Genomic DNA, 10432 nt, shown 5'->3' with positions numbered 1-10432 from the left:
TTGAACCACCAGCCTTCTGGTTAGTAGTCAAGTGCCTTAGGTACTACGCTACCAGAGATCCCAAAACAAACTCACTGAGGTGAAGTCGAATATGACTCCTAGCAACCACTCCTTGGGTTTCTGAAGCAGTATCACTATGGAAGTAGATTGCCCGACCTTCCTTCCGAGGAGTGACTGGTGGGTTTGAACCACCAGCCTTCTGGTTAGCAGTCAAAAGCCTTAGGCACTACACTACCAGAGACTGCCGAAACCAAGAAATCAAACAATATATTAGGCAAATCTGCTGGAAATAACCTCTTTAAACTGTTAAAAAGCCAAGGACTGTCTCTCAGCCCAACAGTTGAAAGACTCACATGCAAAACACGCAACCTAGGGCGATGCACCCACCTACTCCACGGAGATACGCCCCTTGGAGCAATCGGTCATTGGGCACCAGAGGGGTAGCATTCAAATGGAGGGAAAGCTGGACAGACAGGAGTACATAGTTGAGAAGGGCAGGGGATTGGGCTGGGGGGGGGGTGCGTCACAGGGAACAGAGGGGAGGAGAGTGGGTTAGGGTTGGGGAATGAAATCAAATGTACATGAACTGTTCAATGTAAACAAAATCTGCTCTGTAAATTTGCACCCAGAGCACAGTAAGAATAAATAAATAAATAATATCACTTTGAAGACTAAGGTGTACCTAACTGAAGCCATAGTATTTTCGATGATCTCATATGCATGCAGAAGCTGGACAATGAATAAGAAAGACCAAAGGCGAATTGATGCCTTTGAACTGAATTGGTACCTAGTGACTATACCAGGGACTGCCAGGAGAATAAACAAATATGTCTTGCAAGACGTACAGCTAGAGTGCTCTTTAAAACCCAGGATGGTGAGACTTCGTCTCACCTACTTTGGACATGTCATCGGGAGGGAACAGTCTCTGGAGAAGGGTGTCATGCTTCAAAAAGCAGGGGTCAGCGAAAAGGAGGAAGGCGCTCAACGAGATGGATTGACACCGTGGCTGAGACAGTGGGCTCAAGCACAGCAAGGACCGTGAGGACGGTGCACGAGCCGGTAGTGTTTTGTTCTCTTGTACACAGGGTCATATGAATCAGAATTGACTTGGTGGCATTTAACAACAACTGGTACTACTATTAAACCAAGCCCACTTTACTGTGGTAAACTTGATGCTGCAGATGTTTAAGTATCCATGAGGGTGTTAAAATAGGATTTAACAAAGTCCTTACATCCCTTTCTATGTGGGATAATCAGATCCCAGGGGTGACAAAAATGATGTTCCACTCTGTACAGCCCACTTTATGTTACCAGAAGGGTCCTGGAACTAGACTGAATCCCAAGTAATAAAAGATGGATGAAATATCCCCAGGACAGCTGACAGAGTTAATTTACGTTTCTACCTGATTCCCCAGAGCAGCAGGCCAGCACATAACACAGTCTTACTTCTGGCTGGGATGTAGCATGATGGGCAGAATGGCAGGTGCCTCTCTGAACAGCCACAGGAGCGTAAAGGTCACAGAGACAGAACGACCTTTCTGGCCCCACGCTGAGCTTCCCAAGGAATCCGCCTGAGGAGACCCTTTCCACACAGGCCTGTGTCATCAGCAGAGGAGCACTGTGCTGGGTTATTTAAAGGCCCTGGAAGCTACCTCTCCCCAAGAAAGAAAGCTGCTACGTCTCCAGCTCAGTATACCCATCACCATGTAGTTAAGTCCTTTATCCTTCAGTTACTTTAAAGGGATTTGTGTCCTTTGCTCTTGTCTGTTGGTATCTCACTGTCAATCACTCTCTTCCTTCTGAAAAACATGCAGACAATGCCAAAACTAATAAGTGGCAGATTTGGGGCTTTAGAAATTCCAATTCCATATCCAATGACCTTCTAATCTTTGCTTAACATTTAAAAGAATTCTGTAATAAAACCCTTTTAAATCATATAACTGATCCCAGCCAATGTTCATAATCAGAAAAGAGTGAATACTTAAAAATTATTGGGAAAGGATTGTTTCTGGTTAGGATGTAGAATGATGCAAATAAGCATCATTTCCATGGTAACAACAAAGGGAAAGAAATCCTTTTCTAGGAAGCTACCAAAAAGCAGTAGATGCAAAGAAGGCTTAATGAATTAAATTCCAGAGAGAGATGAGCAACGAATTCCAGATGCTTCCACACTTGGGGGCAAGTGCCCAGTCGGCCTTTGGACGTGTAGACCAGCAAACTTGCCGTAAAGGGAAGATGTAGAGATGGGGGAAACCAGCCAAGCTGGCTGTGTGCTGGCAAGCCCAGATGCAAAAATAATTATTTAGACCAATACATCTCCATTCCTCTACCCCAGGTATTTTTCTGAGGAAGTGGCAAAAATACTTAAGGATGCAAGACTAGAAAGCAGAAGAAATTTTCACCATTTCGTGCTACTCAGATTTTAGGGCTCAGCTGGAGTTGAATCCAAAGGTAAATTAAAAGCAACCACAACGGCAATTCAAACCCTTCCAAGTTCAAGCCTTGAAAAAAATTAAAGGGATTTATTTGTCCCTCGGTTGTAGCAATATTGCTGGAGAAAGTTGGGACTTGGAGTAAAGGAGAAAATGAGATAACTTAAATCACACTTGAAATCAGACACAAACTCAAACTGAGCTGAAGTCCAGCCCTGACCAGATTTGAAGTGAATAAAATCTAAAAGAACAGACCTCACATCAGCTACCAGATTGGAGAAAGTCTTTATACACTTGGCGGGGTGTGGGATGGGGGGGGTGGTCAGAGAGAAATAGAAAGCATTGGATTTCAGTCTCCAATGTTCTTTTATACACAATAACTGGCATACAATAAAAATTTATGAAAAAGCAGGAAAATCGCTCAATAATCAACAGAAAAAAACATATAATAGAAGACTGACTAATGGCTCAGATATTGAAGTTTGCAACGACTTTAAAACAACTATCATAAATATGCTAGGAGCATATTATATGTATTATATATTATAAATATGTTAGGAGCTCTGGTAGCTTAGTGCCTAAGGCACTTGACTGCTAACCAGAAGGCTGGCAGTTCAAACCACCAGCCACTCCTTAGAAGGAAGATGGAGCAATCTACTTTCGTAGTGATACTGCCTCAGAAACCCAAGGAGGGGTCACTATGAGTCGAGTCCGACTTGACGGCACATATCAACAACAACAAAGTGCTAAAGAGCAAAGATGTCACTTTAAAGACTAAGGTGCACCTCACCCAAACCATAGTATTTTCAAACACCTCATGTGCATGTGAAAGCTGGACAATGAATAAGGAAGACCGAAGAAAAACTGACACCTTTGAATTGTGGTGTTGTCGAAGAATACTGAAAACGCCATGAACTTCCAGAAGAGTTGCAAATCTGTCCTAGCAGAAGTACAGCCAGAATGCTCCAGAATGGCCAGACTTCTTCCACCTCCTTTCGTCATGCTGTCAGAAGAACACTAGTCCCTGGAGGAGGGTATCGTGCTCAATAAGGTGGAGGGTCCGGAAAAAGGGGAAGGCTCTCCAGGAGATGGCTTGACACAGTAGCTGCAATGCTGGGCTCAAGCACAGCAGGAGTATGAGGCCGGTGCGGGACCAGGCAGTGTTTCATTCTGTTGTACGTGGGGTCACTATGAGTCCGAATCAACTCGATGACACCCAACAACACAACAACAAAGTAGTTTAAGGAAATAAATAGATTGAATGGGTTTTGTGTAGATTTCTAAAATAAACAAAATGGAAATTCTCAAACTGAAAAAAAAAATCAATAAATGAAAACTATGGAGGGGAAAAAACTCACGATTAAATCTTCCTGGGTGCTGCCGGTCCTCTCTGCCTGGGCCTTTCCAGAGTGCTGAATGGCTTCCTCACAGTACGGTGGCTGTGTTCTGAGAGCGTGTCCCAAGAAAGAAGAAGTAGAAGCTGCTAGTTTCTACTGTCAAACAGTCACAGAACCCAAAGAACCAAAACCAAACCCATTGCCATCAAGTTGACTGTGACTCATACTGACCCTACAGGACAGAAAAGAACTGCCCCATGGGGTTTCTAAGGCTATAAATCTTTATGGAAGTGGACTGACATTATCTTTCTCCTACAGAATGGCTGATGGGTTCAAACCATCAACCTTTTGGTTAGCAGCTGAGAGTTTAACCACTGTGCCATCAGGGCTCCTTACATTTAAGGAAAGATAAATAAATCCAATTTCTTAATGGGAGAAGCATCAAAGAATGTGTGGATCATTATTAAACTCATTATTAAAAAAAAGTCACAGATAAACAAACCATGGTGTATTGATTCAAAGAATTTCTACTTCACCATAAAAAGGAGTGACTACTGATACACACAACACGAATGGATTTCAAAACTCTTGTGCTGAGTGAAAGAAAGCATACTCATGGGAGCAAATACCAAATCACTCCATTCATATGATGCTCAAGAAAATACAGTCATAGAAGTCAGAAGACTGGTTGCCTCTGGGGGAGCAATGGACTGAAATGGGGCCCTGGGGAACGATGGAGATGATGGAAATATCCCATATCTTCCCCTGCATGTTGGTTACATGCATTTCTACATGTGTCAAAGCTCCCTGAACTAAGCACTTAACATCTTTGCATTTTACTGGATAGAAATTAGACCAAACTGAAAAACAATTCATGAAGCACAAGAACCTGTGTAGCTCTCAACGGGATGTTGGTTTGGACAAACTAGTTATGAAAGACATATGTGGGACATTTGGAAATACTGTATTGGGTTTTGGATAAACACATATAAAATAACATTTATGGATCTAAAGATCAAGATAACCAACTGAAAAAAATAGAAGAGTGTGTACAGATCTTACTGTGTTAAAAAGTCATTTTAAAAAAAAATTGTCATCGTTTCTTTTTCAACTCTTCATGACCTTACAAGACAGACTACAATTGCCCCCAAAAGGTTTCCAAAACTGTACATCTTAATGGAAGCAGACTGCCACCTCTATCTCCCGGACAGCACGTGGTACATTTGAACTGTTGATCTTTTAGTTAACAGGCAAGCACTTAACCACTGTGCCACCAGGGCATCTGAAAAAGTCATGAAACAAAAAACACAAAAACGCACTGCCGTTGAGTTGGATCCGACTCATAGCGAGCCCTCCTTGGGTTTCCGAGGCGATATCACTAAGTAAATTTCCTAACCTTCCTTCTGAGGAGTGGCTGGTGGGTTTGAACCGCCAGCCTTCTGGTTAGCAGTCAAGTGCCTTAGGCACTATGCTACCAGAGCTCCTACTAAAGGTCATGGATGGTGCAAATGGTTAAGCGCTCAACTACTAACTGAAAGGTTAGTAGTTCAAACCCACCTAGGGCCACTTCAGAAGAAAGGTGGCAATCTACTTCCAAAGAGCTAGAGCCTTGAAATCCCAAGACTATAGCCCATATACACCCTTTAAGTGTGGAACTGAACTTACCGCCATGGCTCAACTTTCAGGCAAACAATAGAGAGGCCTATAAGGTGAGGAAACCAATGGCCCAGAGAAGGGTAACAGGGTCCACAGATGACACAGCCAGCAAGTGGCACAGAAAGGACATGAAAGCAGGTGTGTCTGCTCCGGAGCAGTGACTGTTGCACTGCACCCCTGTCTTCATCTGCAGGGGGCCCTGTCTGCATGGAAGCTCTGGACTCGACCGCACATCTTATAAAACGCCCAGAAAGAGAACTGATGTTTACGAAGGGTCACTCGCAGGAAACGAGCCCATCCATTGCTTTATAATCAACAGCTAGAGTTCTTTCCATCATCGGAACACTGCAGACTCAGAACATATTCTCTCGGCCTGCTGCAAATTACCTTCCCTGAGCTGAGCTTTCTGTCCTTAGTGTTTATTGAGGGATAAGTCAAGACAACATCCCATGAATCCCATAAATATGTTTGCAACAGCGGTCATCGGGAAACATTTCCAACTTTCCTCTCGCTCACTGACCTGTAGATGAGGTGACACCGCAGTGAAAACAATCCTTGAGAATCAGATTCAGGGTAAAACTCTGCACCCCTTGAGAAATTCCCTTAGCATTTTATTTACATTATTTTTGTTTTTACAGCACTTCAGTAGTTCCTATTTGTGCCAGCCACTGTTATAAATGCTTTACTGATGCTTGTGTGTTGGATGTAATCCTTGAAACAATCCTGTGAAGAAGTTACTTCTATCACCCAGCCTAATTTATGAGGAAACTGAGGCACACGGTGATGACTGAATTTGCCCAGAACAAAAAATCCCATTGCCACCAAGTCAGTTCCAACTCATAGCAACCCTGCAGGCCATGGTAGAACTGCCCCGTGGGGTTTCCAAGGCTGTAGTCTTTACAGAAGCAGACTGCCACATCCTTCTCTCGCAGAGCAGCTGGTAGGTTCAAACCTCTGACCTTTTGGTTAGCAGCTGTGCACTTAACCATTGCACCACTTCAAAGGAACCACCAGCTCCTTTAATTTGCTCACAGTTGTTATTAATAAGTACCTTTTATTTTTCTTTACTTACAGTATTCTGTTTGCAAATAAATGTGTGTGTGTGTGTGTGTGTTTCTTACTGTACTTGCTAGGAGGTTCAGAGGCAGAATTTTTACTCAGTCCTAACAGCTCTGTGGGATACTTTTACCTCTAAATATGCATTTCTTTTTTCTTTGTAGTTCTGATATTGCATTGTATTTTGCATTTCCTTTGTTCCTGGATATACAGATAGCTATAGGCATAAGAACAAGGATGGAGCCAAAAACTGAGAGCTAGATAAAGTGCTATTCTATATGCAATTCAAACATGCTAAGTCAAGTACTTTGTAACAAGAAATCAAGAAAAAATAGTAATTTTTGTATTTGATTAAAAGCATAAGTACAATATAAACCAAATCTGGAAACAAAGACAGAAATGGAATTAAATTAAAAAGAGACTCAATATGTTCATGTAAGGAGAAGAATGGTCATTTGTTTTTAAGCTACTGAGCAAATTCAACAAACCCAAAACCTATTGCCATCAATTCAATTCCAACTCACAGTGACCCTATAGGACAGAGTAGAACTGCCCCCATAGGGTTTCCAAGGCTATAAATCTTTATAGAAGCAGACTGTCTCATCTTTCTCCTGAAGAGTGGCTGGTGGATTCGAACTGTCAACCTTTTCATTAGTACCCAAATACTCTCACCACTGCGCCACGAAAGCTCCTTATGATCAAATTCAATAGGTCCAGGGGGGAAAAAAAGGTGAACGTATTTATAGGAGTTTGTCATTGTACTGCCCAGAGCTTATCTTTTTGAAGTGATTTTTCTCTTATAGAGGCCAGCAAGGCAATAAATTTAACAAGGCAAGAGAGGCATTCAGGAGCCCAAGTATATAAACCACTTGCTAGAGCATAGCCATACCAAGAAATACCTGTTTCTTCTTGTCTTTTGTTGCAGATAAGATACTTCAGCAATGACAGGTTTTTATTTGTAATCATTCACAGCCAATTCCAATTTACTAGTGAAGTAAGACTTTAGGTCTGCAGCTGAATCAAAGGTACTTCACACAGTGAAAGATTTTCCAACTTGGTCTCTGTAATACTCCTTTATCGGGGAAGTCGAGAGAAGACTTGTTTCCATGGGTAACTAATGGCAACTGTGACAGTAAACACCGGCTCATTGGGATGCTGTTTCTTTATCAATATACTTACTCTTGTTGTTTATTGGTCCTCTAGAATCACACTGAAGATGCTGCCAACACTGCCACATCAATAGAATGAAGCTGAGAAACCAGTTGGACCTTTCTGTGGCCAAAGGTGTCTCATTTACATGATGGGGTCTCTCAGCTGTGTATGGGAACGGGGCAGGACTCTGTTATAGGAACATTTGTACCTGGGCACCCATGCTGCCATTCAGCTCACTGCCATGTTCCATGCAGGCTGGGTATTTTGGGGCCAAGGAAGTCTTCAATCTCAGCACCTCATTTCTCAGAAGCCACATAGAAGCCACATGCATGAAGTGAAAAGCATAAAGCTATTTGAAAAGATTTAAGGATAGAAGGACTTCAACTACAAAATGAATTAGGATCCCAGTTTCTCAAAGTCTTAGGCGATATAAATGTGAACTGCGAAAATACCCCAAACTAGAATCAGAATAATAAGAATAAAAGTGACACTAATTTCTGAGGCCCCTGCGTCATAAGAAAGAGCTCAAAGGAGAAAAGAATAGGAGTTGGGAAGCGGAAACAGTGCCACTTCTCCTTAAGAAAAACTTAAATGGAGTGAGAACAAAACATGGCACAAAACTTCCCATTACAATACCCTCATCGCTTCAAAAGACCAAAATAAAAGGGCAGATTATGTATGAGTCAGTGCAGCCTTCCAAGTATTCAAAGACAGTGGCAGTGACGATGTGGATGCTGTCTCTGAATAAAACCAAAGGGTTCATTAGCATCTTATACTCATGTGCTCTGAGCATTCTAGTTTTTCTCAATGTCTGTGCAGTTTGATCCAAAGTGGCACAGCCTCCTGACATACGGGTCATTGTTACATTTCACTCAAACTGGGTCATTCTAAAGGAATCCAGTGTTAGAGCTGGCAAAGAGACTACACTCATCAAATCCAGCATCCTCCAGGTGGCCCACAGGATAGGAACATATCTCTACAGGGTTTGCAGTCTAAAAGTTTTGGGGGAAGAAAGCATTCAAGAGGTGTTTCAGCTTGCTTTGTTGTTTGTGGTGGTGGTGGTGGTGGTTCTTGTTGTTGTGTGCCCAAAATGTCTTCTCATATCTACTGAAATGTAGTTATAACACGAATACTATAGAGAAGTATGAAGCTTGTTACAAATTCCTTAGCCCCAGAAGCCCTGTTAAACAGCTAATTCTTGGAACATACCTTGAGAAATGTGATGTACTCCAATTGTCTCATTTTATAGATCCAGACACTGAGACCCTAGATTGATGCCGCTTTTCCACAGGCAGTGCCAAAACAAAGACATAAATATCCTAATTCCTAATGCTGTTTCCTATATTCCATTAAAAATTCTCTTAATAAATGCTAATCTGCAGACTTGGACAGAGGACTTTTAGAGAAATACATTCAGAAAATCTGAATCTTCAAGTCTGCAACTTTTGGCATACATGATGTATTTAACCTCCATAAAGTATGCACCAAATACTATATGAAAATTTGGAGTTGGCTTATAGTTGAGGTATTCAAACAAAGAAAAGAAAGCTATACAAACTGAAATATTTAAATTCTCACATTGAGAAAACACTTTCATAGATTAACACATTTAACACTGGCCGATTACTATATATCATGGGAAGTTGCTCACAGCACTGTGAGATGAGAACATGGAAAAGAAAACCTATAGAAGACATAAATCCTCAGCCAGAATCTCTACCTACTTATTTTCTGACTCCTTATAAAAGTATAATTTCAACTTCATTTTTCCTTCCCCTAAGAACAGCACTGCCAACATCAAAAAAGAAGAAAGAACCAAAATCAATACCTTAACACAACATCTCCAACAATTAGAAAAAGAACAGCAAAAAAGGGCCTACAGTCACTAGAAGAAAGGAAATCATAAAGACTCAAGCAGAAATAAATGAAACAGAAAAGCAAAAGAAAGAATCAACAAGACTAGAAGTTGGTTCTTTGAAAGGATTAATAAAATTGACAAAGTGCTGGCAAATTTAACAAAGGAAAAGAAAGAGAAGATGCAAATAACACAAATAAGAAATGAAATAGGTGCTGTCACAACAGAACCTACTGAAATAAAAAGGATAATAGAATACTATGAAGAAGTCTTGGGAGCTGTGGTGGCATAGTGCCTAAGGCATTTGACTGCTAACCAGAAGACTGGTGATTCAAACCCACCAGCCACTCCTAAGAAGGAAGATTGGGCAATCTACTTCCATCATGATACTGCCTCAGAAACCCAAGGAGGGGTCGCTATGAGTCAGATACGACTTGACAGCAATGACTTTATGAAGAAGTGTAGTCCAACAAATTTGAAAACCTAGAAAAAATGGACAAATTTCTAGAAACACACTTCCTACCCAAATTAATACAATCTGAGATAGAAAATTAGAACATACCATCACATTTAAAAAAGAAAGAAAGAAAGAAATTGAACAGGTTATTAAAAAAAAATAAAATCAACAAAAAAAGTCCTAGCACAGATGGCTTCACTGAAAATTCTACCAAGCATTCATAGAAGAGCTGACATCAATACTACTCAAACTTTTAGAGAACATAGAAAATAATGGAATACTCTCAAACTCATTCTATGAAGCAAGCATAATCCTGATACAAAAACCAGGCAAAGACATCACTAAAAAAGAAAATTACAGACCAATATCTCTTGTAAACATTGACACAAAAATTCTCAACAAAATGCTAGCTGATAAAATCCAACAGCATACCAAAAATATAAAATATCGTGACCAAGTAGAACTCATACTATGCAAGGATGGTTCA

This window comes from Orycteropus afer, unplaced genomic scaffold, assembly GCF_000298275.1.
Source record: "Orycteropus afer afer isolate SDZICR_OR568_19922 unplaced genomic scaffold, OryAfe1.0 scaffold00067, whole genome shotgun sequence".
NCBI lineage: Eukaryota > Metazoa > Chordata > Mammalia > Tubulidentata > Orycteropodidae > Orycteropus > Orycteropus afer.
The sequence above is the reverse complement of the archived record's forward strand: the minus strand, read 5'-3'. Positions refer to the sequence as shown.